Below are 16,050 nucleotides of genomic sequence, written 5' to 3'. Positions count from 1 at the left end.
TTATAAGAATATTCTGAAATTTGCATGCCACTGTCTTCCTGCAGGAAAATGCAGGTGATATGAAATATAGTATGGTATGATTTTTCTTTTCTTTTCTTTTTTAAATGCCCAGACCTTTATTTATTGGAATTACTCTCTCAACAGTACAGTATAAAACCACATAGCATTTGCATTGTGTTAGATATTATAAATAATCTAGAGATTATTTAAATTAAATGAGAACATGTGTGTAGTTTACATGCAAATATTAGACCATTTCATATAAGGAACTTGAACATCTTCTCATTTGGGGATGCATGTAAGGTCCTGAAACCAATGCCCTATGGATAAGAAGGGTGATTGTGTACAGTACTTACTTATACTTTCGTTGTATATAGCTCACCTGAATGTAAATTTCATAGATGCAGAAATTTTGGTCTCTTTTATTCATTGTATTTCAGCACAGTAATACCTGTACATATTAAGTGCTCTTAGATATTTACTGAACATGAATCAATATATAATTAGAATTGAATGAGTTTTCTAAATATTTTTGATGGTTTAACTTTTATTTTTAGGTTCAGGGGTGCGGGGCTTTGATGTACAGATTATTTCATCACTCAGGTACTAAACTTAGTACCCATTAGTTATTTTTTCTGATCATCTCCATCCTCCCACACACTACCCTCAAGTAGACCCCAGTGTCTGTTTCCCCCTTTTTTGTATCCATGTGTTATCATCATTTAGCTCCCACTTATAAGTAAGAATATGTGGTATTTGGTTTTCTGTTCCTACGTTAGTTTGCTTGGGATAATGGCCTCCAACTCCATCCATGTTCCTGCAAAAGGCATAATCTCATTCTTTTTCATGGCAGCATAGAAATCGATGGTGTATATGTACATTTTTTTAATCCAGTCTACCATGGATGGGCATTTAAGTTGCTTCCACGTCTTTGCTATAGTGAATAGTGCTGCAGTGAACATACACATGCATGTCTTTATGGTAAAATAATTTATATTCCTTTGGGTATAGACCCAGTAATGGGATTGCTGGGCCAAATGGTAGGTTTGTTTTCAGAATTTTGAGGAACTGCCATACTGCTTTCCACAATGGCTGAAGTAATTTACACTTCCACCAGTGGTGTATAAGCATTCTGGTTTTTTCCACAACCTTGCCAGCATCTATTATTTTTTCTCTTTTTGATAATTACCATTCTGACTAGCGTGAGATGGTATCTTGTTGTTGTTTTGATTTGCATTTCTCTAATGATCAGTGATGTTGTGCTTTTAAGTTCTGGGATACATGTGCAGAACATGTAGGTTTGTTCCATAAGTATACATGTGCATTGGTTGCTGCACCCATCAACCCATCATCTACATTAGGTATTTCTCCTAATGCTATCCTTCCTCTAGTCCCCCAAACCCTGACAGACCCTGGTGTGTGATGTTCCCCTCTCTGTGTCCATGTATTGTCATTGATCAAATCCCTCTTATGAGTGAGAACATGCAGTGTTTGGTTTTCTGTTCCTGTGTTGGTTTGCTGAGGATGATGGTTTCCCATACTGCCCAAAGTAATTTACAAATTCAATGCTATCCTCATCAAGCTACCATTGACTTTCTTCATGGAATTAGAAAAAACTACTTTAAATTTCATATGGAACCAAAAAAGAGCCCATATAGCCAAGGCAATCCTAAGCAGAAAGAACAAAGCTGGAGGCATCATGCTACCTGACTTCAAACTATACTACAAGGATGTTGTGCTTTTTTTCATATGATTGTTGGCCACATGTATGCCTTCTTTTGAAAAGTATCTGTTCATGTCCTTTGCCCACTTTAAATGCGGTTTGTTTTGGCTTGTAAATTTAAGTTCCTTTTGGATGCTAGATATTAGACCTTTGTCTGATGCATAGTTTGCAAAATTTTTCTCCCATTTTGTGTAGGTTGTCTGTTGACTCTGTTGATGGTTTCTTTTGCTGTGCAGAAGTTATTTAGTTTAATTAAATCCCATTTGTCCAGTTTTGCTTTTGTTGCAATTGTTTTTGGCGTCTTCATCATGAAATTTTTGCCAGTTCCTATGTCCAGAATGGTATTTCCTAAGTTATCATCCAGGCTGTTTATAGTTTTGGGTTTTACATTTAAGTCTTAAATCCATCTTGAGTTGATTTTTGTATATGGTGTAAGGAAGAGGTCCAGCTTCAGTCTTCTGCATATGGCTAGCCAGTTATCCCAGCACCGTATATTCTTTCCCCATTGCTTGTTTTTGTCAGCTTTGTGGAAGATCAGATAGTTGTAAGTGTGCAGCCCTATTTTGGGGCTCTCTATTCTGTTCCCTTGGTGTATGTGTCTGTGTTAGTGTCAGTACCATGCTGTTTTGGTTGTCGTAGCCCTGTAGTATAGTTTGAAGTAGAGTAGTATGAGGCTCCCTGCTTTGTTGTTTTTGCTTCACATTGCTTTGGCTATTCAGGCTCTTTTTTCGGTCCATATTAATTTTAAAATAGTTTTTCTAGTTCTGTGAAAAATGTCATTGGTAGGTTGATAGGAGTAGAATTGTATCTGTAAATTGCTTTGGGCAGTGTGGCATTTTAATGATATTGACTTTTTCAATCCATGAGCATGGAATGTTTTTCTATTTGTTTGTGTCATCTCTTATTTGTTTTGTAATTCTCATTGTAGAGACCTTTTACCTCTGTGGTTAGCTGAATCATTAAGTATTTTATTTTTTTTGTGGCAGTTGTGAATGGGATTGTGTTCCTGATTTGTCTCTCAGATTGGCTGTTGTTGGTGTATAGGAATGTTAATAATTTTTGCACATCAATTTTGTATCCTGTAACTTTGCTGAAGTTGTTTACCTGCTCAAGGAGATTTTGGGCCAAGACTATGGAAATTTTTTAGATACAGAATCATGTTGTCTGCAAACAGGGATAGTTTGACTTCCTCTCTTCCTGTATCTGTGATCTTTATTTCTTTCTCTTGCCTGATTGCTCTGGCAAGGACTTCCAATACTCTGTTGAATAGGAATGGCAAGAAAGGGCATCCTTGTCTTGTGCTAGTTTTCAAGGGGAATACTTCCAGCTTTTGCTTGTTCAGTATGATGTTGGCGGTGGGTTTGTCCCAGATGGCTCTTATTATTTTTAGGTATGTTCCTTCAATACCTAATTTTATTGAAAGTCTTTAACATGAAAGGATGTTGAGTTTTACATCTACTGAGGTAATTATACCATTTTTGTCTTTAGTTTGGTTTATGTGATTAATCACATTTATTGATTTGTGTGTGTCAAACCAGCCTTGCATCCCAGGGATAAAGCCTACTTGATTGTAGTGGGTTCACTTTTTGATGTGCTGCTGGATTGGGTTTGCCTGTATTTTGTTGAAGATTTTTGCCTCTATGTTCAGCGAGGATATTGGCCTGAAGTTTTCTCTTTTTTATTGTCTCTCTGCCAGGTTTTGGTATCAGGATAATGCTGCACTCACAGAATAATTTGGGGAGGATTCCCTTCTTATAATTTTTTGCAATAGTTTCAGTAGGAATAGTGCCAGCTCTTTGTACATCTGGTAGAAGAATTCAGCTGTGAATCCTTCCTGTCCTGGTTTTTTTGTTTCGTTTTGTTTTGTTTGCTTATTTGTTTGTTTGGTTTTTGTTTGTAAGCTGTTTATTACTGATTCAATTTTGAAGTTTGTTATTGGTCTGTTCACAGCTTTAATTTCTTCTTGGTTCAGTCTTGGGAGAGTGTATGTTTCCAGGAATGTATACATTTCTTCTAGATTTTCTGGTTCGTGTGCATGGAGGTGCTGAGAGTAGTATCTGATGGTTTTTTGTATTTCTATGGGATCAGTGGTAACATCCTCTTTGTCATCACTAATTGTGTTTATTTGGATCTTCTCTCCTTTATTAGTCTAGCCAGCAGTCTTTTGTATTAATATTAAAAAAAAAAAAAAAAAAAAAAAACCAGCCCCTGGATTCCTTGATCTTTTGAATGGTTCTCTTTGTCTCAGTCTCCTTCAGTTCAGCTCCGATTTTGGTTATTTCTTGTCTTCTGCTAGTTTTGGGATTGGTTTGCTCTGGCTTCTCCAGTTCTTTTAGTTGTGATGTTAGGTTGTTAATTTGAGGTCTTTCTAACTCGTTGATGTGAACATTTATTGAAAAATATGAAGTGCTTCGTGAATTTGTGTGTTATCCTTGCACAGGGACCATGCTAATCTTCTCTATATCTTTCCAATTTTAGTATATATGTTGCTGAAGCAAGCATGGTATGGAATTTTCCAAGTGTACGATGAGTCATTATTAATTTTTATATTGAATACAATATGGTTATCATGTTCATGGTCATGTGTAGGGCTTTTGTTGAGAGATGTGATGAAATAATGCTCCAAATTCTAGGACTCCTTATGCAGTGATAGGAGAAAAACAATGACCAAATGCTTCTGAAACATAGGTAGTTAGTAGATTTCTCTGAATAAAATTATCATTTTTTTAATTTGAAACATGTCTTTAAGACATCCTGCATGTTAAGGTCAGCAGTGATTAATTTAGAAACTGAATGTTAATTGAAGGCACAGTTTCTTCTGAAACCTTTTAAACATTTGACTCATGCTGGTTAATTAGAAGGGCAAAAATCACTCCATTGTATAAATATAGGGAGAGTTTCTTTTCTCCAGTAATGTGAATATATATTTGTTGGGTTGTATGAAAAGAGAGGAAGTAATTAGCCAGGTGAAATGGGCAAGGTGACAATGACTCTGAGATTTCAAATTATTTCCAATCTTCGATTTTGCTGAGCTGTACCAATGTACCTGGTCCTAATTCAGTAGAGAGTTAAAAGCCAATGTTATAATGCTTTAACAAGGGTGAAATTACATACCATGTTTTTGTATTCATAGATAGGTAGCCAAAGCATCCTAGAATTTCCTCCTGCCATAATGTTTAACTAGTAAATTATATAATCTATAGAAGATTGCAATTGGCCAAGTCTTAGAAGTGTCAGTTACTCAGATGAAGCCTTTTCTTTGTATTTATTGTTGGTTTGACCAAACCTAAAATTGAAGAATTTTTCAGAGCTGCCCTTGCTTCTCTTTCAGATAGTCTTTACGAAATGGAAGACATTTGTAGTGTAGCTAAGGTTTGGAATAAAGTTTTCACACCTTCTCCAAATCTTTCTCATGACATAGATGCAACCTAAATAATCAAAGGGAAATAATACCAGGTTGAGAAATTTATAACATTAAATTATCGCAGTGTTTGTGTACAAAGAGATACACTCACATAAGAGTTGTTACACTTACATGGCAGAACCCTGGGGCCCTTCCTAGGAAAATCCACAGCAAATCATAGTGATTTAATACGCCTCCTCATGACTACCATCCTAAAGAGGTAAAATCTATTAAACTTAGTACCAAGGGCAATAGTGGCAGAGAGAAGACTGAAAGAGATCATGGCTGTAATGCTATGGTAATGGAGTTCAGAGTATGGTTATGAATTGATGAATTGTATCTTCTTGCATCAATGCTTTCTTTTTTTCCTCTTTTCTCTTTGGTACACTCCCATCCTGAGTCATTGGGACTCTTTGAATGCCTGGTTTCCAGAGGAGAAACTCATCTCATATTCTCTCAATTTGTCATAACTAGACATAATGACTAAGAACCAATTTCAGTTCTAGATTTTGTTTTTTGTTTGTTTTACTTCACAATTATGTAGACGGAGCCACTGAGTAGAAGTTATTGAGTCAACTCACTTCTATTTTGGATGTGTTTCTTTCTGATAAGTTAAGCATGAAATCTAAATCTCATGAATTTTGAGTGAGTTATTTTGAAGTCTATATACTGTTTAGAGTTTTGACCAAAATATTTTGTTACAATATGCTTTGTTTTATTTAAGAGGATTTGTTGACAGAATATATATATATATGTTTTCTACACACATACATAAGAAAAAAGCATTTATCAAATATTTTTGCATGTATTTTTAAATCTCACTTGATACTAGAATAAAATTCCATATATTTGATTCCCTCAATATATCATTAAAGCAGAACATGCTGTGAGGAAGAAATAAAACGAGTAAGGCACGTTTTCATTGTGGAATTCCACCTCTATGTGTAGAACTCTATAGGGTAGTCGTAGAAATTAAAATGAATTTTATGTTGGCAGTAATTAATTTGCTTATTCTAATAATAGGAATTAACAGAGATTTTTGTTCTTAGCTCAAGTGGAAATGATTTTATGGTTATATAAATATAACAAAGTGTTTTAAAAATTTTAAGAAAGGACTGCATTTAATCATTTAGATAAAACAGTAGGGGTTTTTGTTTGGTTTGGGGGGCAAAGATTTGTTTTGGGGTGTTTTTTGGTTGTTTTCTTAACATTGTAGGTTTGGGAGTACATGTGAAGGTTTGTTACATAGGAAAACTTATGTCATGGGGGTTCGTTATGCAAAGTATTTTATCACTCAGGAATTAAGCCCAGTACCCAATAGTTAGTTTTCTGCTCTTCACCCTCCTCCTACCCTCCACCTTGAAGTAAACCCCAGTGTCTGTTGTTTCCTTCTTCGTGTTCATGAGCTCTCAGCAGTTAGCTCCCACTTACAAGTGAAAATATGTGGTATTTGGTTTTCTGTTCCTATAGAAGTTTGCTGAGGATAATAGCTTCCAGCTCCATCCATGTACCTGCAAAATACATGATCTTGTTCTTTTCTGTGGCTACAATGTTTGCTTTTTAATGTGCAATGAAATTATTTTTTTGCCAGTTGAATTCTTTTATATAGGTTCATAGGCTAAACACATCACCATCATGGTGAGTTGTATACAAGCTATGAGTAAAGGAAGGTACTAAATCTCTGTACAAGGTCCCTATTTCTCCCATGAGTTACAGATGGAGGCATGAAGGTAGTCCTTGAGTAACAGAGAGGTTCAAATGCACACCTTATGCTCCTAGAACTATACCACATTCATGCCTTGTCATCTATATATCTAAATGATTTTCAATGAATCATCTAAGTGAGCAATAAGACAGAGGGCTGTAGGAAAGGAGTCTTTCAGTCAATGTGAATAGAAAGTATTTGCTTTGTCAAGCGTATTATTAATATATCATAAAAAGTTTTGGGCCAGGCGCAGTGAATAACGCCTGTAATTCTAGCATTTTGAGAGGCTGAGGAGGGTGGATCACCTGAGGTTAGGTGTTCAAGATCAAGCCTGGCCAACATGGTAAAACCCCATCTGTACTAAAAACAAGAACTAGCCAGGTGTGGTGGGAGGCACTTGTAATCCCAACTACTGTGGAGGCTGAGGCAGCAGAATCGCTTGAACCCAGGAGGTGAAGGTTGCAGTGAGCTAAGATCGCACCATTGCATTCCAGCCTGGGCGACAAGAGCGAAACTCCATCTCAAAAAAGAAAGTTTCTGAGAACGTCATATGTGAATTCCTAAGACCTGTCAGGGGAAATGTATGCTCATAAAAGAAAAAACACGTGCAATTATTGCTTAGTGTTTTTGGTGTTTCATGAGTAATAGAAAAATAACTGTACAAATATTAATGTGACCAAATGAAACATATTTAAGCAGATTAAGAAACCATAGCAAGTCATCTTTTTCATTAAATAACAGAAAAATTGTGTCCTGACAGTAATCTCAAAACAGTTTTCTACCTAAGTCTTGTTTAATTTCATGTCACGTGTGCTCAGGAGAATTCTTCAATACACTCTAAATTTTCTAAGTGGGTTTCCCTTGTAATTTTATGGAAAAAGGGAAAGACCTTGGGACTATTTTATTATTTCCAATAGAAAAATGCATATTTTAGCACTAATGCTTTTTCCCCAGGAAATCCTAAGGCCCTGCATGATAAAGTATTAGCAAAAACTGATGTAAGTTCATATAAAATATTAGGAAATCAAGATTGTGGGGCATAATTTAGGGGTTTTGAAATCCACATGGAAAAGCCAATGTAGAGTCTCAAGTGTATCTCAAAATGATGTTATAATCCACAAAGCCAGTTGAAAATGATTATCTAGCTCATAGACACACACAAAACTTCTCATTTGTCCTTCTTAATGACTGTAAGAACAAGCCCATGTTACCCTTGGGCCAGGAAAATGGTCCTGATTCTCAGAGCAAAACGATATTGTCAACCTCTTTGGCACAGCTCTAAAGGGCACTCCCATTATCTTCTTAGTCTTCCAGACAGGGTCTTTTTTTCTCCCACCACCTCCTTAATTAAAGCAACTCTAAGATTCCAAACTGTGCTTCCCAGTAAGCATGGTTTAAAGGATTCTGATGCCAAATATGTGAAACTATGGCCAACTAATACCCAGCAGCTCATTCCCTTGCCTTCATTTCCCCCAGAAGTCTTTCCTGCATAGGAAGTATTAACAGACATATTTTTGATGAAACATTGTATAAAGACATCCTTTTATCTTATTTAATTTTAATGTTGAAGCCTACCCATCTTCAGAGGTAAATTGTAATATGAGTAAAAAATCTAAAAGATTAGAGATATTTTTACTAATTCAAATATAATTTAGCCCACACAGATTATTTATCCCTTTCTAAATGAGTATTTATGGGTGGGGAGGTAACTCATCTTTTCATCCTTCATAAATATTCATTTAAGTATTTCAGGTTCAAGCATAGCATAGCTATGACAAATCAAGTCCTAATATTACTATACATGGGAATTAAGCTTTATAACTTTTAACAAGATTCATACTTTCAAAATGTTTGTCCTATTCTGTTAAGATAAAGACAAAGTGGAGAGAATCGCAGAAAATTCAAATAGTGAGAAAGAATGAAACTTCTTAAGTGTTTATGATTGTGCTTGGGTGTCTAAGGCAGAGAATTTGTACGAGGAAACAGTAAGATATAATATTGGAAAGAGGACTTACAGCCAAATTGTGAAGTCATTGATTCAGAAAGACCCAAAAAGGTCATTTACTTACACCTTTTCTCTGATGCACAAACCTCCTCTCCAGCATCACTAAGAAGCAATCATCCAGTCTGTTGTATATCTCCCATGTCATCCAACACATGACTTCAAAGACAATCTATTTCATTGTTTGACAGCTCTAATAAGTAAAACTTACTTCTATTAGAACTGTAACTCCCACTATTACTCTTAGTTTTGGCTCTAGAATGCCAAATAATTTTTTGTCAATTATTTTGAATGTTAAAAATCTTAATGATTTTTAACACTGTAATACACTTCTGTGTGATTTATGTTAATTTCCATATGGTATAACAATTTGAATTCATTTTGCTCATTATCCAGAAGAGATGTATGTATTTCTTATTATGTGTCAAGCACTGTAATTTATATATGCAAATGTATTCATCCTCATAACCTATGAGGTAGATACAATTATTATCACCAGTTTTTCCAAATAAGGAAACCAAGATACAGAGAGGTTAAGTAACTTACCCAAGGTTATATAGCCAGTGAGTGGCAGAAAGAAACTGGCCTACAAGATAGCATACCCTAGTAGGAATGACTTATTTACCAACTCATTTCCAATGTCATTGCATTTAAAGAGGAAACTAGAAAAGATGAAGAAAGTAAAATACTAAAAATGGAAAAATCCTTCACTGGCTTGCCATAAATTGAACTTAATGCTTTTTTTCTCATTTCCAAGTAACTCAGTAATTAATGCAATTCTTCTATTTTATATATGACTCTCCATATACTTGTTCTCTTTCAACTCATATTTCGATTTAATTTCTTATCTTCAATTTCAAATAAAGAGTTGGGAGGGCTGCTTTACTATGTCTTAAGTATCTTGTATATTGGCCTATTCATTGTTTTTTCTTTTGAAGTCAACAATTAAATATTTATATTATGTGTAACTCACAGATCTTGGTAGTCTAATTTTAGGAAATGTTAACATTTTGGAGCACAGAATGTGTTCTTTCTCTAGATACGTCTGAGTCTTTTTAACAGTTTCATTTGAGTTTTCATACCTACCTTTACAGTTTCAGCAGTTGTTCAAAAGAGTCTATTACCATAGACCATTATTTTCTAATGTTACCAATATACAATGGAGACAGCATTAGGATTTCAATTCTAGATCCCAGTAGATCTATACAGAGAGAAAGGTTCAAAAAGGTAGAAAATCTGCCGTGTAGAGATGAGTAACTTGTCTAATTTTAAGTAAAAACTCTACCATCTCAAACTCAAAATACAGCTACAGTAGATATACTGCCCATGTTAGATTGTGTCTATATGCAGGGATATCTGTTAGAAGTCTGCTCATTATCCGTTTGTTATTCACAGTTCCAGCAACCACAGCTCTCTGTCTCAGGGAATTTTTTACCCAATGCAGTATGGATGACCAAACCCCAGGGCTATTTGGAATTGCCAGGAAGTTACCATTGGTTAACCTATTAACTAATGACGAACTAGGACTAGTAGATGAATACTCAACCCTCCTTGCCCTTCAGGTAGAACAATGATGAGGCATGTTCTACCCTGTTTCCCAGAGGTCCTCAGTAGGATTCAGTCCTGGTTGCCCACAGTGGTTAACCATTCATTAACATATTCTATATTGGCTACTTTTGCTTTTTTTTCTTATTTCTCCACTCCCTGATAGTAATTACCTTCTAAATGTGGGCTAAAACCTTAGTCTGAAGGTCTTAGTTTTGGGAAACCTAGGCAGATATTCTCTTTATAGAAGGGAACTCTGTACGGCATAGTTGTCTAGAGATAGACACTGCTGTTGAAGACAGTGTTGTCTTAGTTTTTCATGCCAGCACTTGGCAACTATGTTTACAATTATGTGTACTATCCTTACAGATGCTTCCTTTTTCCTGCTGTCACTGTCATTATCACCCAGATTTTTGTTTTTACTTCTTTTTTTTTTTTTTAATTTTCTCCTATTGTCATATTCTAAACACAGAAACACTCTTAGTGGGGTGAGGCTCAGGGCATGCAATAGTAAGATAGGCATTAATCTTTCTTCTCCTCTGTAATTTCCTATATAATCAACTTAGTCCCAAAATTGATTCTTCCCTCACCCTCATCTCTGTTAATATTGCTGCATTCTATCAATTAGTCCACACAAACATCTCATAAACAACTCAGTCCCCTACCGTCATAAGCACACTGCCAGCTGCAGACCTTGTTGTTCCTTGAAAATCTCAGTTTCTACACCAGTCCTTCAGATCTCTACCTACCCTCACTGTCTTTACATTTCAGTCCATCATCTACTCTATTTCCAGAGTATTTTTCAAGGCTATAAATTTGATTGTGTTGTACTCTTGCTTAAAACCCTTCAGAGGTGCCATATTACCTTGATAACTGTTTCTTTTCCTTCGCATGGAACACAACGTCCTTCATTATCTGGCTCCTGATCACCTCTGCAGACATGTCATTGTTCACAACCAACTGAGCACTACTATCCAGCCTCAGTGGGCCATTTTCAGTTTCCTGAACACATGATGACCTTTCAAAGGGCCTTCCAGGTATGACTGAGTCTAAAGCCTGTTCTCTTTCACCTATACCATGACACCTTCCATGTCTTATTTCACAAATGCAGCTTGAAGCAAAAATTTCCTGGGAGCGAGAATGAGAAGGAAGGGAATATTATTTCAATACTTTTACAAGATAACTGTAGACATTTCACTTGGGAACTTCTAAGTGCAATAGAAATCTGAGTGAGTAGGTAAAATAGCTACATAAATAAAATGTACACCTTTTAGGTCACATCGGGAGATTGCCTTGAGGTTTAAATGGCTGAGATCATTTCCACATTCCTCACAGCTAGCCATCTATAATTAAACAGCAGTACCAGTCGGCACACATTCATCATCCCCAAAGAAAAGGAAAGTCACCTCCATAAATCTCAAAATATGGGATATTAAAAGTTTGTTTTTATAATAGCCGATACAAAACGATCAAAAGTAACTTCAACTTTAGCTGAATCCATGTCCCAAGATTTATAATTTACTCATGTAATAAAATCTACTACTTTTTTCTTGCTAAAAGCAAATAGAAATAGACTAATAAATTATTTTTAAACAAAAAGGTTTGATGGTATCAGTAAATTCACTAATACAACAGATACCAATCAGCTTCTTACAAACATGTCTAGAATGTTACGCCCTAGTTCACACCTTCACCTCATGCAATTCTCCTTCTTATTACCTTGATTGATTGTGGAAGAACAAGGCTCCTAAATATAACTCCCTTTCTGAAATGCTCTTGGAATTTCTTCTCTCTACCTCCTATTTTCTTTAACTACCGAAAACCATTCTTTCTCCCTCAGATAACAACAGGTCCCAAGATACCAAATTTCCAGAAAGAAGCAGAGGACAGCACACTCTATATTGCTTGTTCCTTAGTCATTTTACAGAGACTGACTATATATAATTAATCGTCTAGGCCTATGGTTGGGAAATTTTTTCCTGTAAAGGATCAGATAGTAAATATTTTAAGCTTTTCAGGCCATATATTTCTGTTACAACCACCCAACTCAGCCATTTTAGTACAAACACAGACCTAGAAAATGCCTAAATGAGTATGGCTGTGTTCCAGTAAAACTTTATTTACAAAAACAATCAGAAAGTAGATTTGGCCCATGGAGCATAGCTTGCTGACTCCTGATCCAGGCCACTTAAATCCTCTCTAACATCCCTTAGACCAACAACAAAGGGTCATTCAAATTATTTTAATATAATTTTGTTGAGCAAAGCTCATAAAAATTGCCATCTCTGAGGACTTCTACTCTCAAATAAGGTAGATATAATAATGATAGGTATATCCACAGCATATGAAATTATTAGAAACAAGACAATAGGAAGATTGAAGTATATACCATCAATTGCAGGTGAAAGGGCACATATGATTAGAGACAGAGCAGAGACGGGGAAAATTCATTCTGGCTATTCCCTCTTAAGACTAAATGGGGATATGTTAATACAGCCAATCAATTTGGAAAGGTGGAAAAGTATGAGATTAGGTTACAAGACTGGCTTGTTCCAGTTACCGATAGCCATCAGAATTTGAAAAAGTTGTAGTATCTCTCAGACATCCATTTTTTTCTTCTGTAGACTATAGCTAATACCTGCCTTGACGTCCTTATCAAGGCTGCTGGAAGATTATATATGTGAAAACATTCTTTAAATAGTAATTGCCAACTACAAATGCTAGCCTTATAAACTCATTCAAGTGTGAAGGAATCTGTAAATCTGATGATTCTTTTGGAGACATTTACTTGATTCCAATATACTGTGGAAGCCCCCTGATCATTTTAGTTGCCACTCTTTTGAACTTTTCCATCTTTTTTACATCTTTATCCAGGAACAATGACCAGAACTAAACTACGTAATACAAATGAACTTCCTATTCAAAATAGAAAAACCTTTTAGGGGTTATTTTTTTCTTTAATGGCGGTGCCTAAGTCAATTTGTAGTCATTCTTGCTAAATAAGAAAAGAGGAATGGAGTCTCCTTAAAGCTACTACCCAGACAGATTATTCTTCATAAAGGAGAGCAAGAGAAAGGCAAGGCTATGAAATTGAACCTATGCTCTTCCTCAGCTCTCATTTTAAACCTTATTGGTCAAAACTTATTAACCCAAACTAATTTATTTATCTACAGAAAGGTCAATTACTGGCATGTAATAGGTCCTTAAACTGACAAAGAAAAGATAGATGACTCAACCAAAATACATAAATCATTAGTGTGGACATTAGGGCTTCAACCAAGCTCAGTAAGTTGAAGGTCTAGTTAATTCAACCATTCTTTGATGCCTCACAACATCTACCTTGGTAAAACCTTAAAAATAAGTCAACAAATTTTTCTACTATGTCTTTTTTAATCCTGAGTACCTCTTGTTCAATGATTATCTCTGCATATCATAGAAAACATTACATTATTGGTTTTAAGGGGCTCCTGAAATTATTTTTTTGGGGCTTGCCTAATTTCTAATTTGCTCACACCTGCAACAATTTCTGAACTTCCATATTCCTCACTTGAGGAAATCTTTAAAAGATAAAAAAGTTAATCCTCAGCTCACAACAAATTTCTGATGTTTCACTCTTGTATCTATGAAATAGGCAATCTCTTTAGTACAAAGCACTGAACTCGAATATAACGAGAGGGAAGATCTTTGGGAAACTTCACTGGGGCCCTAAGACCATCTATATCTAGAAAAAGTATGTTTAGTTAATAGAAATGGAAGTCTACCAAAGTCCTAACAAGAGACTATTGATTTTAGGCTTATAAATTATATTTCCCTCCTGTTTTACCATACACATGAATATTTTATGTGAGAAAAGCCTAGGCAGTCTGTTTTAAAACATGCTAAATAAATCTAAGATATATTTTAAGTATGCCGGCCTTTATACCTTATAGTAAAAGGCAAGTCCATCTTACATTTTACTCTGGTGGCTTAATTACTGAAGTACCAAAATGACATGACTACGAAACAATACCATGTGTAAAACTGTAGTTTGAACCCTGGGGGAAAAGACAGCCTGAATTTCAATATCTCACATTCCGTAGGTTTGCATTTTCTCTCTTTGACATTTCACTACATAGCCATGTTTTGTCTCACTGAATTAGAGATTCTCCTTACTGCTTTTACTCAAACATTCTTCCTAACCATCTTTTGTTTCTCTTGGGGGCTGAAAGACCAACAATCTAAAAGTGCATCTTCTTCACATCTGTTGATCCACTCTGTGACAGCTGCAGCATAACCTGGGTGGCATACTCGTATACATCATATCCATGTTGATTGCAATGTGTTTCAGCAGCTTAAAAGCACTTTAAAATTAAAATGATCTTTGTCAACCCCTAGAAATTGTGCTCCTCACCAAGGAATACTTTACCAGTGACGAAAGACTCTTATTTTGCTCTTCCCCTCGTGATACACTGGGGAGTTTTTTCTTGTGAGCTGAGTGAACAAGCTGCCAGACATGATCTCCTGAAAATGCCTGGAAAAGACATGAGCTAAGAGGAAAACAGCAAACTTTTAAAGAGAGATCTGCCAGTCTGCATCAAATCAACCACCCCAACCTGGGCTCCTCACACTGACTCAGTAAATTCAGTCTGCTGGCAAATCATACACCATAATTAACCGTCTTTAATTCAAATGAACATTTTATGGGCCCACAGGGTCTAGAGAGAAAATCGTTAGCTTCGCTGACTAATTTTCAGTTAATCAGCAACAGTTCACTCAACAGAACTCTAATAGGGCAGCCTTGATTAGAAGTATAGGGATATGATATTAATTGGCTTCTTCTAACACAGATGAGGATGCTAAATGGCAAAGGCCATCTGTAGCTCTGGAAAGGAAACACTTGAAAAGCACTTTTTCAAGGTAAATGATAAGACAGGAATGCTTTTTAATGTTGTAACTCAGTCTACAAAATATTTTATGTTTCTTTTGTCATTATTGTTTTGATTCTTCCCTACAGAGGCAAAAACTTCTTTTGAAACCTATGGTTTTAAATGACATACAAATGCTGAAGCCAGTTGCTATTAGACTAAGTATTTTAGATTTTGACTTTGCACATTTTAAGATTATTGAATATGTGTATATATTTTATACATATACACATATATGTAAACGTGTATGTACCCTAGAGGAATACCAAATACACAGAATTTCTTGGACAAAATCACTTGATAAAAAGATGAAGCAAAGGTATTCTTCATAGCTACTTTTTATTAAATATGTCTTTGAAAAATTAAAAACAGATGCTAAATAGCATTTATACCAAGCTTTGAATGAAAGCACAAGGAGAATTTTCCTATTCAGTAAAAATGCAGCCAGAATTTTATTTACTGCAGTAAAATCTCAATTTTTCATAGTACCTGGAGAATGGAGGATTTAGTTAATTTAATTTTCCTACTAATTAAAATTTAAATCTAGTCTCCCCTTACTCTAATTTTAATTGTTAGATATCTTATTTTCTTAGCTTAGTAAGTTGAATAAAAGGAATAAAACTGAATCATTGATCATTTAGGATTTTCACTAGGGTCATTAGAAAGATCGATTTTCATACTATAAAACAATAGAGGTAGGTAAAACAGGCAGCTTTAAATGAGTACTAACTTTGTTTTGACCCTAGGACTATTAGGTGAGCACATTCC

At 35.4% G+C, this 16,050-nt stretch overlaps 1 long non-coding RNA gene and 1 other non-coding gene across 4 annotated transcripts in view; one reads left to right on the top strand and one right to left on the bottom strand.

Moving 5' to 3' along the window:
* LOC141582777 (uncharacterized) overlaps positions 1-16,050 on the top strand; it is a 1,185,669-nt gene that overhangs the window by 843,875 nt on the left and 325,744 nt on the right. The window lies entirely within an intron of this gene.
* On the bottom strand, positions 4,119-4,225 carry LOC120366655 (U6 spliceosomal RNA). The gene has a single exon (XR_005581240.1). It is a non-coding gene; the product is annotated as a U6 spliceosomal RNA (small nuclear RNA).

Source organism: Saimiri boliviensis, chromosome X (assembly GCF_048565385.1).
Source record: "Saimiri boliviensis isolate mSaiBol1 chromosome X, mSaiBol1.pri, whole genome shotgun sequence".
NCBI classification, from domain to species: domain Eukaryota; kingdom Metazoa; phylum Chordata; class Mammalia; order Primates; family Cebidae; genus Saimiri; species Saimiri boliviensis.
Note: the sequence above shows the minus strand (reverse complement) of the source record. Positions and strands in the feature narration are given on the sequence as shown.